Genomic DNA, 12,841 nt, shown 5'->3' on the forward strand with positions numbered 1-12,841 from the left:
AAATTGTGAGAAATATTTGAGTTTTATGTCCCACAATTATGTCGGCTAGGCTAAAGGAGACCGTGATGATGAGATATGAATGAAATGGTGGAATGAAGAATGTGGGTGGAAACGAAAGAGCCCCGAGGACACCCCCGTATAAAGTGCTTGTCTACCACAAAATTCACTTAGCGCAAGCTGGGATCGAACCACAGACCCTAATAAATTTATAATTCCTAATTAAAATTGTGGGGTTTAGTGAACTTGGATAACTTTACTTTGAGAAAATTGTGTTAAAGTATCTATAGTATAAAATGATGCAACGCACACCTGTCTGTGGAAGAATCTCACCAGTTAAGGTATGAAAATAAAGAAATAATCGGTAACATTTACCTTAGCATAAGATGCTTTCAAATTTTATCCAAGCTTATAATCAAGAATTTATACACAAATGACTCACAACTCAGCCTATGTTTTCTGTGTTTCCTCATCAGAAATCCAAATTAAGCGAACAACCTCTCAGCGGGAACTATTGTAGGTGTTACGCTGAACAGATACTTGGCCATTGAACTTAGTACTGGAAAATCATTTTTATGTGCTTGTTACCACTATAATGCATCTTCCTGGCTATCACATCGCGGAAGTACAAGGTAGCTCTTTAGTTAATCATCAATATCATTGTCTTTTCTTTGCCTTCTTTTTCGAAATAACTTAATGATATCAAATTCTTCTTCTTGATTGGTAGTAATAAAACTTGGCCCGAATAAAGAAATGAAATTAAATCTTTTAAGTTCCACGATTGTGCCATTTAGAATAAAGAAAACGAATGATTAATGTCACTGAATGATTATATAAAGAAGTTGGTAGATTGGGAATGTCAGAGAAAATTAGGAATTCAAAGAAAACCCACGGACACAATGCTTTTCACCATAAACTCACTTGGACTACAAACAACTCGAACTAGTGATTCTTTTCACCAGAGGTGAGTGCTATAACAACTGAACCACTGTGCTCTGTCCCTGGATTATATTCCCAAAAGTTACGAAATAGCATGTGTTTGTTTTCTTGCAATTCTCAAGCAGTGTATTATTTACCTTAATAATATGTTATAACGAAATTACGTTAGAAAATCTAAAACCCATTATCAACTAGAATTTTACTGAATTACATTCAATTGCTAAATAATATCCGTTTCCATTCATATTGGCGTTATTTATTCATAAAACTGAAAGAAAATGTTGTAATCAATAACACTTTTGAGCTCAGAAACCTACTTTTTCCAAACACACATTAACTGAATAAATGAATTTGACGTTCTATTTCAAATATATTTTAACTTATTTTATTCGTACATCTGTAACAACACACACCATATACAATCGGAAAGCTTGTTATAGCTAGAAGATTATTCAACTCTAATATAGTTACAAGAAAGGATACTATTTCGGATCACATTAGAATAATTTATTCATACACTATATTGGAAATAATGAAATATGTTTATCAATAATACATTCACAGTAAAGAATGATACATACTGAGTGAGAATATTGCACGGAGAACCACAGTAAGTATGCTGCATGAAAGTTAGTTGTTATATTTTCATGTATGTGATTGTTAGAAAATTTGTCTGTATGCGTATGTAAAGGACATACATAGGGCTAAGAAACACTCTCACACAAAATGAAAACAATATTGATCTTACGAATTCCGTTTTCAAATTAGGAAATTCAAAGAGTTACTAACAAAGAAACCGTTATTACAAAGATGCTATCTTACGGGTTTAGACAGCAATATGCCTATATACTGGATACTTGTAATTTATTGGTCGATTTTTGTGAAGATAGATGTTTACTGGTATTGAAAAGAAAAAAGCATAACCATTAAAAGAATGAAGTCAACAGTTTATCTTTTCGAATTCTGAAACACAGTAACTGCGAAAAAGCAGTCCGCGAAAATATGATTTTGTTGCTTTTGTGAAAACTTCATATCTAACAGGATGAGAGTGTAACTGGTTATCATAACTTACCGGAACTGAGACTTAACACTTAACTGCGAAATTATTTTCTGTAATCTTTTGGTTTCAAAAGTCATGTTGTTGATAAGCTGTTGTCACCAAGCCTAGTCGGGAAAAATACAGATTTTATTTATTTATTTACTTCGGAAAAACAACAGGCAAATGCCTAATTACAGTTTTCCATTATTGTATGACAATACACTTTAAAATGCATAAAACATAATAATATGATAGCAAAATACTTGTTTCATACATTAAATTACACATAGCAAGATATAGAGGTAATTTTTTAGAATGAAAATTTTGTTTATAACTAAAAAAAAGTTTTTCTCTGGGTAACGCTGTGACATCTTATTATACAATAAACAATTTTTTTCTGACAGGCGATACATGCAATGCATTACTTTTTAGCGCTGGGAGATGGAATATGCCATTATGGGGTTTTGTTGCTTTATGTAGGACGTAAATTTTGATTTCTGATAACAAATATTCAGAATCTATTGCACTATGTAGCTATTATTTTATATGCTCGCGCGGTGTGGACTTTGTGGTGGACAAACACCGTGCTCGTGGGTTTTCTCGGGGTTCTCCCATTTCCTCCCACTTTCTTCATTCCACCATTTCCCTCATCTCTCATCATCACCGTTTCATTTAGCCTAACCGGCATAATCGTGGGACGTAAAACTTACAGATTTCATTTTATTTTATTTTTTTTATTTTATGTAAGAAAGATAAAATGAAATGAGTTCTCCTGCTTTCAAGTTATCGTAATGAATATTTGTTTCAAAGATCTTTGTAGGTCTCAAATTTTGGATATATTCCTGTTTCTTTATGTCAAAGAGCGCGCGAATTTATTTTGAATGTTTCCGATTTTGTTTATGTATTTCTTACTACTAGAACCCCATAATGTCGCTGTATATCCAACCTTATACTATACATAGGCAGTGTATAATGTTTTCAAGACATTTGTGTTAGAAAAATCACTTCCTAATCTCATCACAAAGCCAAGGTTCCTAAAGGTCTCACCAACTATTCTGTTGACATGAATATCGAATGATAGGTTTGACAGCAGAGTAGCTCCGGCAAGATGAGTACCATAATCCATTCTCTCAATTGGCGTTTAATTAATAGTATACACATTGCATACATAGTTTATTTTCCTGGTGTATGATACAATTTTATTTAAAATATTCGTGCTTTAGACTTTAATTTGTCTAAACTCAAATTACATGATATGCAGAATAAAATAAAGATTTATATACCTATACATATATCTATATGTACCTATTCCTATATCCATGACTAATTCACAAAAATATAAAAAATCAAGTCTAAATTTCAGAGGTATTTTCTACATGCAAATAAAAAAAAATCCAAGAACGGAAAACATTATTCACTAAATGGAACTTTTAAGCGTTAACCTTTAAGCAAGGAAATGCATTTCGTGACATGGTATTCTTGTACAAAAAACGTAATAGCAAACTAAACTGCAGCGAACTACTTTCGAGCTTTCAAATGAACGTACCAAATAGACACTCTTAGAAAATTATAGTTTCTTTTATTGTAGATAGGTACGGACAATATCCAAAGTCACTAAAATGGCGCATGAGTGCAATCTATAATAGAAAATGAAATCCTTGAGTTTTACGTCCCACGGTTATGCCGGTTAGGCTAAAGGATTATGAGTAATGAATGAAATGGTGGAATGAAGAAAGTGGGAGGAAACGGGAGAACCCCGAGAAAACCCACGCACACGATATTTGTCCACCACAAAGTTCACTTGGCGGGGGCTGGGATCTAACCCGGGACCCCAAGCACAAGAGGTGAACGCTCTACCACTGAGCCACCGCGGCCCCCAATCTATAATAGATTCATAAAAGGAACATAATATAAATATTCATGCTAAGTCTCATACAAAGTTTAAAAGTCAAATTATGGCTACATTAAGAGCTCTCTCGTGACTAAGCGGTTAGAGTACGCGCCTGTGGCGTAGGAGACCCGGGTTCAATTCTCAGCTGGAGCTCATGTAATTAGTATTCCTCGTTATGCTTTAGGTCAACGTTTTGTCTAGCCTCACTGCTGAAAGACGCTAAACTCAAATCAATGTCATTTTTTCAAATATATAACTGTATTGTATCATGGAAGATGAGCATTGTACTTGAGCAACGGGGTAAGCAAAATCAAGGTGGCCCCCAGGTATGATATTTATTTTATGTTAGTCTGCACAGTATTATAAATTGATCATTTGACTCACAAAGGGAAAAATATTCATTGTGCACTGCACGTGTTACCCTACAGATGTCCAGCCGTTACTACCATTCTTCTTAATCCTTCATCAACGTATCTTCCTTTAGTGACTTTCTGGATGGTAGTTTTGACCTCCCTTCGTGGTTCTGGAGGTATCTGTGAAAGCGGAAGGACGTAAACATTGTCTTTTACGAAGGAAGAGAATAATCCTTAAGATTGTGAAGGGAAAAGTCACGCTGGAAGGATAATTGTAACCAAAGAGATGGCTAAAAGTGTATTTAAAACATTTGCTAGAATCCACGATAAATCTCTTCGGAAGAGTCAGTTGTGAATAGAACATACTTGAATTCAAAATAAGGAAAATTCAAACGAAGTGATTGGAATTGTATCCGTTCAAATTGCAATTGTCACAAAATCTAAAGCCTTACGAAACAACAAAGTGCTTGGCGATTTCTAATAAGTTACTGATTATTTTTGAAGTAATGAAGATTTGTCGGAACGGATCATCCTGCATGATCTTCAATGGAGTTCTGCAATAATCCACTAATTAAGTTGGAAGTAGATGAAGATCAGAACGGATCATACTGTGTGGCCTCTCGCTTTGTAATATACTACAAAAAACTTAACAATAATGACAGAAACTACTGGTCATCTAAAGTGCATCATACGGGATGCAAATTAATTCTGATCCCCAAAAGCAAAAACTTTTCTGAACATAGCTATAACACAAATTTACTCAAGTAGCTATGAAACCCTATGAAACACGCCTTAACGAATACAAACGTGAATAACATGAAAACTTCATAAAAATGCTGAAATTTTTTCTCGATAATAATTGGTAATCAAAATTTATTTTAACCCACACCAAGACACCTCGGAATTTGGTTTACACACAATGTGAAAACTAACGTACTGTAACGTACTATAACGTACTGTTAAAAACGTACCATTTTTCCCGATTTATCTGCAGATGATGATTTTCGGCAAGTGTATCAGCAACTTTATTGTCTTCTCGAGTATTCTCTTATACTTCATTCAAGCTCCTTCGTCTAATTCTGTCTCCTTGTGGTTATCATTGAGCTTGTCTGCGGATTTTCATGTCGCTGGGATCTCATCTATTTCCTGTCAGACTTCTCAGTGGGCCAGTCCTCTCTTTAAGACCTCATCGACGTTCTTTTCTTCCTTGTCGAGCTCTCATTCTATCCTGACCACATTGGCTTCTCCTTTTGCTGACCTCTACACAACTCAGTCAATCTGTACTGTACTAAACACCAGTTGGTTGGTTGAATTTGAACTTGGCGCCCATTTTGAGGACAAAGGCTATGTAAGACGTGGACTTACAGTTTACAGCGGATTTTGAACCGCCGTATAGGGTTCAGATTACAAGATTATCCCACCGGGAATTGAACCATCCCAACAGAACCCGGTGCAGCACAGGCGAGCGCACTCCATCAAACACTCGAGAAGCGGAAGGGCCCATACACTAATAACATACACTAGAGTTTTATGTGAAAACCAAAGAAGACAATGTAAGAGTAAACAAATAATAATATCTATCTTGGACTTCTACTATTACTGGCTTTCAATTGCCCAAATTGAGAAGTTCCCATCATGCACCACAATCCTCAGCTAACCTACATTTTCACGATATGTTTATTTTGCTATCATTAGCTGATTTTTAAGTAATGTTAGGCGAAAGCTAGTACTTGATAACACAGGGTGGAACAGAGGAAATACATGTTTTTTAAACCGCTAGTACTCGACGACGAGTAGAGGTATTGATTTTGAGCAACTATCAGCAGACAGCTCAGACAATGCAGTTTCAATCACTATGGAGAGTTGGAGTGTAGAGCATTGAGCGTTCGCAGTCGAACAGTTCTTTAGAAACAATGATTTTATGGCATAATGGTATTCTTACGGAAGATGCAGATGTCCCAGTATCCATGACTGATGAAGCTTATTTTCATCTGGACGGTTATGTTAATGTACACAACTGCCGTTGGTGGGCGTTGGAGAACCGTCAGGAAATTGAGGCTGTGCCGCATGAAATATTGGAGATGAACTAGGCATAATTTTCAGGACAGGAGGACAGGATCCAAATTTGTGTCCAGCAATAATCTCAATGACATTACTTTCCGAATCTAATTAAGGTATGTAGATTTCAATAATATTCGGACCCAAGAGAAACGGGAATGGGGAATGGCGGAAACTTAATAACGAGGAACTACATAATTTATATGGTTTACCCAACATTGTTAGGGTCGTCAAGTCTAGGAGGCTTAGGTGGGCGGGTCATGTAGATAGAATGGAAGAAAGTAGAAACGCTTTCAAAGTCTTGACTCGAAGACCAATCGGAAAACGACCATTAGGAAGACTATGCGCAGATGGGAGGACAATATTAAGATGGATCTCGCAGAGATAGGAATACAAAGTAGAAACTGGATGCAGTTAGCTAAGGATAGAAGTCAGTGGAGAGCTTTTGTGAACGCGGCATTGAACCTCCGGGTTCCATAGGCCATAGAGTTAGTTAGTTAGTTTTTTTTTTTTTTTTTTTAGATTTCAAAAATGCAATGAAAGTACTATTATTGAATGGAAGATTATATATATATATATATATATATATATATATATATATATATATATATATATATATATATATATATATATATATATATATATATATATATATATATATAACCAGGTGTTGGTTATTCAGCAGTGAGAAACATTCGTTTCCTCTGCTCCATTCTGTACGTAATCGAAACTGTCTATTATTGTCAATAAATATATATTACTCGTTATCATTTACGGTAAGAAAGATGAATTCGTCTAATAATTCTCTGCAACTATCAATAATGTCGAATATTTCACTTCTAAGAACTCTATACGTATTGCGAAGTTAGGGAAAAGCAGGTACAAAGATTTGAAGAAGAAAACTAGATTGCACCATTGACGTGAATTAATTGAAGGAGAGATAGCTTCCATGAGATAAACTTATAAAGAGAAGAAGATAAAAGGAGTTGAGTTGATTTTAGTTTAGCGTCCCTTTCAGCAGCAAGGCTATATGAGACGTGGACCTACTGATTAACGTGGAATCCGAACCACATGAGCTCCCGCCGGGAATCGAACCCGGGTCTCCCACGCCAAAGGCGCGTACGCTAACCGCTTAGCCACGGAGGAGCTCAAGAAGAAGATAAAAGGAAAATGTTATATGTAAGTAAGAATGAAACAAATAGATGGGTAAAAAAAAATAACGCGAAATCTCCAACTAACACAATATACAATAACAAAGAAAATAACAAAGAGAATAAGAAAATGAAACAGGGAGCGGACAGACACAACACACCTAATACTTCATAATGTTTGCGTTCATTCTTACAATATGGTATAAAACGGTTAGTAACATTAGTATTTATTCTATTTTTCACCTAAGTCATACATTAATTTTGTATTCGTTTAATTTCGTATCTGTTTGTGATCAGAGTAAATAATCGTGACATAATACACTAGTTCGTTACATTATACGTTGTGTGTATATCGATAAAAACAGGTTATTATGGTTTCATCGACTAACTGTTTGTTTGTCTGACAAAATGTATGCATGAGCTTCAGGCACTTGATATTATATAATATCGAAATAAGAACTAGAACTACTTCGAGGTTATTTCAAATTAGATCAATAACTTCTGTCTCATGTTTACTGGTACACCTTGTCTCAAAAAGGTTGAGCGCATTCTTTATTGGTGTTTTGAGGCAAAAATTTTCTAAGTCCAGCTTCGGGTATCTTCGGGAAAAAGTAAGCCAGGTTCGAACCTCCAAGCCAGCCTTTGCAATCGGGAAAAAGTTTGCAGGTGTGTTTTTCTTCTTTTAAATATAATAAGACTTGTTACCAAGTGTTTAAAAAAGCAACATTGATTGAAATACTTAATGATACAATATTTCGAAACCTTTTATTAATGTGAGCACATACTTGTTTGTCATTTAGCTCTCTATACGTAATGGAGCATTTAAATACGTTAAAGAATCTTTCCATATGTAAAAGAATGCTCAAAGTTAAGAAATAGAACATAATTATCGCCTGAGTACTAAAACAAAAGTCAAAGTAGAACAGAAAGAGCGTTTGTAATGGATATGAATGTCATAATTATCTTGAGATCCGTTATACATCGCTAGAAGCTTAGTTCTAGAAGTCCTTGTGTTTGCTCATTGGTAAACTGTCGGATTTCAAACCATAAGGTTGTGAGTTCGAATCCCATCTGGGTCAATACTTTTTTTTTTAAATTATATTTTCCGCAATGCATGAAAAATTATATAAAATAATTACATTAAAATACATAAGTTGTTTATATATAACATAATAATTGCAGAACATAGTAATTATTATGTTTAAAATATAACATCTGAGATAATTTTCACAGTAGGTCGTTATTATATATGAGAATGTTAAATACAAGTTAGGAAAATCGTTTAATAGCAATAAATAAGTTATGTAGTGTATTTATTTGCAGCTATTTGTCATACAGATTTAACTTCTCAATATTCTCATTACAGTATGTTATTTATATTCGTGAAAAACAGTATATTCCTACGGATATAGAAAGTGTATAAACAGAGTATCCAAAGTCGTATCCTGCTTCAAGACACATAACTTTTCCCGATCCCCTTAACGTCACGGGAAGAAACACAAATTCTCTTTAGAACGGAATGTCGTTACTTAGAGTCTCATTCGAATACGTTGAATATGCTTTTGTGTATTCATCTCTCTCTCTCTCTCTCTCTTTCGCTTTGTTTATGTGTGTGTGTGTGTTGCGGAATATCCCAAGTTGAATACAACATTTGCAAAGTATATGAGCATCATTGTCATCGAATACCAGAAATTGAAAGTCGTGTTTCTTCAGGTTAGGTTTGCGTGTTCATGTTAGCTCACTGGTAGAGTACGGACTTGCCACTGAAGAGGTCTTGAGTTCAAAGCCTACAGCTAATTATCATTCTTTTGTTAGTAGGATTGCACAGAAATCGAATACAAGGAGTGGTTTACTTCTAGAAATATTTTCAGAAGCGTTTAGGTAGCCCTGAAAAGGGCTGTTTTCGGGAGTTAAGGCGGGGACATTAATATTGTGTCCAAGACCCTTCTGAATTTATTACACGCTCCATTCTTCTGGGCATGGAATCTATTACATGGGTGACAAATCTATCTCCTTCCCCTACCTCCAGCCATGCTTCGGAAACAAGATGCCACAGGTCATCCTGAGTTCTTGGTGGATCTGCCTCAGGCCAACTTTCCCTTAGAGTACGCTTCACTTCTGCTCACATATTTTCCATGAGATTGAGGTCTGCTCCACGAGGCGGCCAGTCGATTAAATCAATCTCAGGGTGCCCTGCGAACCATTCCTGAACCACACGGGAATTATGTATTGGCGACTGGTATTGCTGGAACTGAATTACACCATCAGGCTGAAATACTCGTACAGATGGCACCATGATATTACTGATAATGTCTAAGTACTGAGCATTGTCCAGATGTCCTTCAATTCTATGAAGCTATCCTGCTTCGCGACTGGAAATCCAACCCCAACATAAAATAGATACATGACCACTGCGATTGCAAGCAGCCACATATCCATGGTCATATCGGGTGCCTCTCGGACGATACACAAAACGGCGTCCCTCCTTTGATGTTGTGAATATGGATTCATCTGAGAAAACTACGTTTTCCCAATTGAGACCCACATTCGCCTGTGCAAACGCGAGACGGTAAATTTTGTGGTCGTCTGAGAGTTTTTCCTTCACGGCAGCAACACGGCCACGTAACCCAGCATGACGAAGCCTTCGGAGAGCTGTATGCTTACTACCAGGAAAGAGAGAAGCTTCCCTTATCTGTCTAGACGTCCTTAGTGGGTCTAACCGGGCTTCGTTTACTAATCTCGCATCTTAGGCTTCGGTTGACACATGCGGACGACCAGGAGATCGTAAATTACCAGTCTGACCTGTAGCACAATATTTCCGAATCCATTGCCTTCCTGTAGAGGCCGGGACACCTACTCGCCTGCTAGCTGCAGTTGCAGAATAACCTTCCAACTCCCATAAAGTAATTACTGCTGTACGTCTATCCATAGTTACCAATGTTCTGAGCTGTGAGAAGAAAGCAATAGGTAAAAGCTAGTACCTGACGCGTGATTGGTTACTTGCACGACACGCCTATTGTGGGGAACAGCGTTGCCAGATCTAGCATAATGATGCTAGATCTAGCATAATTTGCATGTCTCTAGCACCTAGCATCTTGCTTTTAGCATCCTGCCCAAATCTAGCACAATTTCAGCAAGTTATCAAAAAGCCGTAAAACCTGGAGAAGTTGGTCGTGGGAAGAAAAAGAACGGCAGAAATGTATCCTCTTCCATTGATTCATACACTCGGTAAACCATACAGGCAGTCTTATTTTCCTAAGTAAGTTCGGAACGGCTTTGGGCTTTTTTTTTTTTGGCTCCACCCAGGGTTTTCTAATCATTTAACTCCGAGGCATGGGCGGAGCTATGGGGGCCATTCTCCCTCCAACTTTTTGACAACTTCACCATCTTTACTTCTGACTTCATGATCATATTTATTCCTGAAATGACAGCTCCGAGACCGACCAAAATCTGCCCCCTCCCCCAGCAGACGATTCCCAACTCCGCTTATGCTGCGAAGTAATTTTCTTTCAAAATATGTAAACAAAAACTTTGCATTCATTTATACGATATATACGCCATTGAGTTTGGCAACGACTGCAGTAATTTAGTTGAGTTAAAATTTTGGTGCGTGAAGTATTGAGTTCTATCCATGCATTCTTGCTCTCTGTGTATTTTAAGTTACGTTATCGTATCTCAACTTTGTTTTTTTAAAACTCCTGAATTAGTAATTATGAGGATCTAGCATAATTTGACCGAATCTAGCATAAGTTCGATCAGGTTTTGGAATAATTCCGAGCTGTGAGTCTGGCAACGCTGGTGGCGAACGACTTGGTCAACGACTCGCGAAAGAAATCTGAAAATGGTGCGCCGTAATAATAATAATAAAAACAGTTTTTATAAAGGAATATTAATACATACGAAAAGCTGTTTAAAGAATGAATTGTTATACTGACTTTACACGTATAAAAACATATACCATATACCAAACAGATTGAGCGATATGATTATAGCTGTTTTGAGGCGAACACTTTCGAAGTCCAACTTCGGGTGTCTTCGGAAAACAGTAAACTAAAGCTGCTGGTTCGAACCTCCAAAGCCAACCTTAGTAATCGGGAAAAGATGTACAGATATGTTTTTCCTTCTGTTAAATATAATAAGACATGTTGAAATGGTATTAAGTGTAGAAAAAAGTAACATTGATTGAAATACTTAATGATACAATATTTCGAGACTATGTATTCACACTCTCGTTTTGTCATTGTGATTTCCATACGGAAAAGAGCATTTACGTATGAGCTCAGTTATATTTCAGAAGCAGCTTCCGAAAAGCGGTCATGTTAGCTCAGTGGTACACCACCGAGCGTTTAAATCGTGAGTTCGATACCCGTTCAGGTGAGATTCCTTTATGATATTCTACTTTCCTCAATGCATGAAAATTATGTAAAATAGTTACATTACAATTCATCAGTTGTATATATATTTTCATATCATCAGTTGTATATATGAGTTGAATATATATATTCATATCATCAGTTGTATATATCAGTTGGATATATATATATATATTCATATCATTTCACGACATAAGTAATTCTTATCTTTAAAATATAACATCTGAGGTATTCACAGAACGTCGGTGTGTTATGTGTGAATATTGAATACAAATTTTAAAAAATCGTGTAATAGCAATAAATAAGTTATGTAATATATTTATTTGCAGCTACTTTCATCGCAGATAACTTCTCAATATTCGCATTACAGCATTTAGGTAGAGCATATCGAAAATCGGATCGTGGTTCAAGACAAAAAGCTAGCTAGCCCCAAACTGTCACGTAAGAAATTCACGAATCGCAAAAGTAAAGTGAAGAGATTGAGAGCGGTAATTCCTTAATCGATCTCTCCCAACTCTCTCTTATCTGCATTTATACATATAAAAGTGTATGTATGTATGTTCCATCATAACTCATGTATGCCTAGAGCAGGGTTTCTCAACCTGGGAGTCGCTGCCCCTAGGGGATCGCGGAGATAGGCGGAATCTAATACCAGAAATTATTTTTAAATATTATTTTTAATTTTGTTCTGATAGGCATACTTTTATTTTTTATACACACTGTAAAGAACAATAAAAAATAAGTCTACTGAACATTTTCAAAGGGTGTAGAATTCGTGTTACTATTCCGTTCAAAGTCTCTTGTCGTCGCGAATTCTGTCGAGAAATTTGAAGCTTAAAATATACAAAACGATAATCATGCCTGTTGTTCTGCATGGTTGCGAAACATGGTCGCTTACTCTGAGGGAAGAACATAGACTGAAAGTATTTGAGAACAAGATCCTTAGACGAATACTCGGACCCAAGAGGAACGGGAATGGGGAATGGCAGAAACTTCATAACGAGGAACTACATAATTTATACGGTTACCCAACATTGTTA

Source organism: Thermobia domestica, chromosome 14, assembly GCF_964235325.1.
Source record: "Thermobia domestica chromosome 14, izTheDome1.hap1.1, whole genome shotgun sequence".
In the NCBI taxonomy this organism is placed as follows: Eukaryota; Metazoa; Arthropoda; class Insecta; order Zygentoma; family Lepismatidae; genus Thermobia; species Thermobia domestica.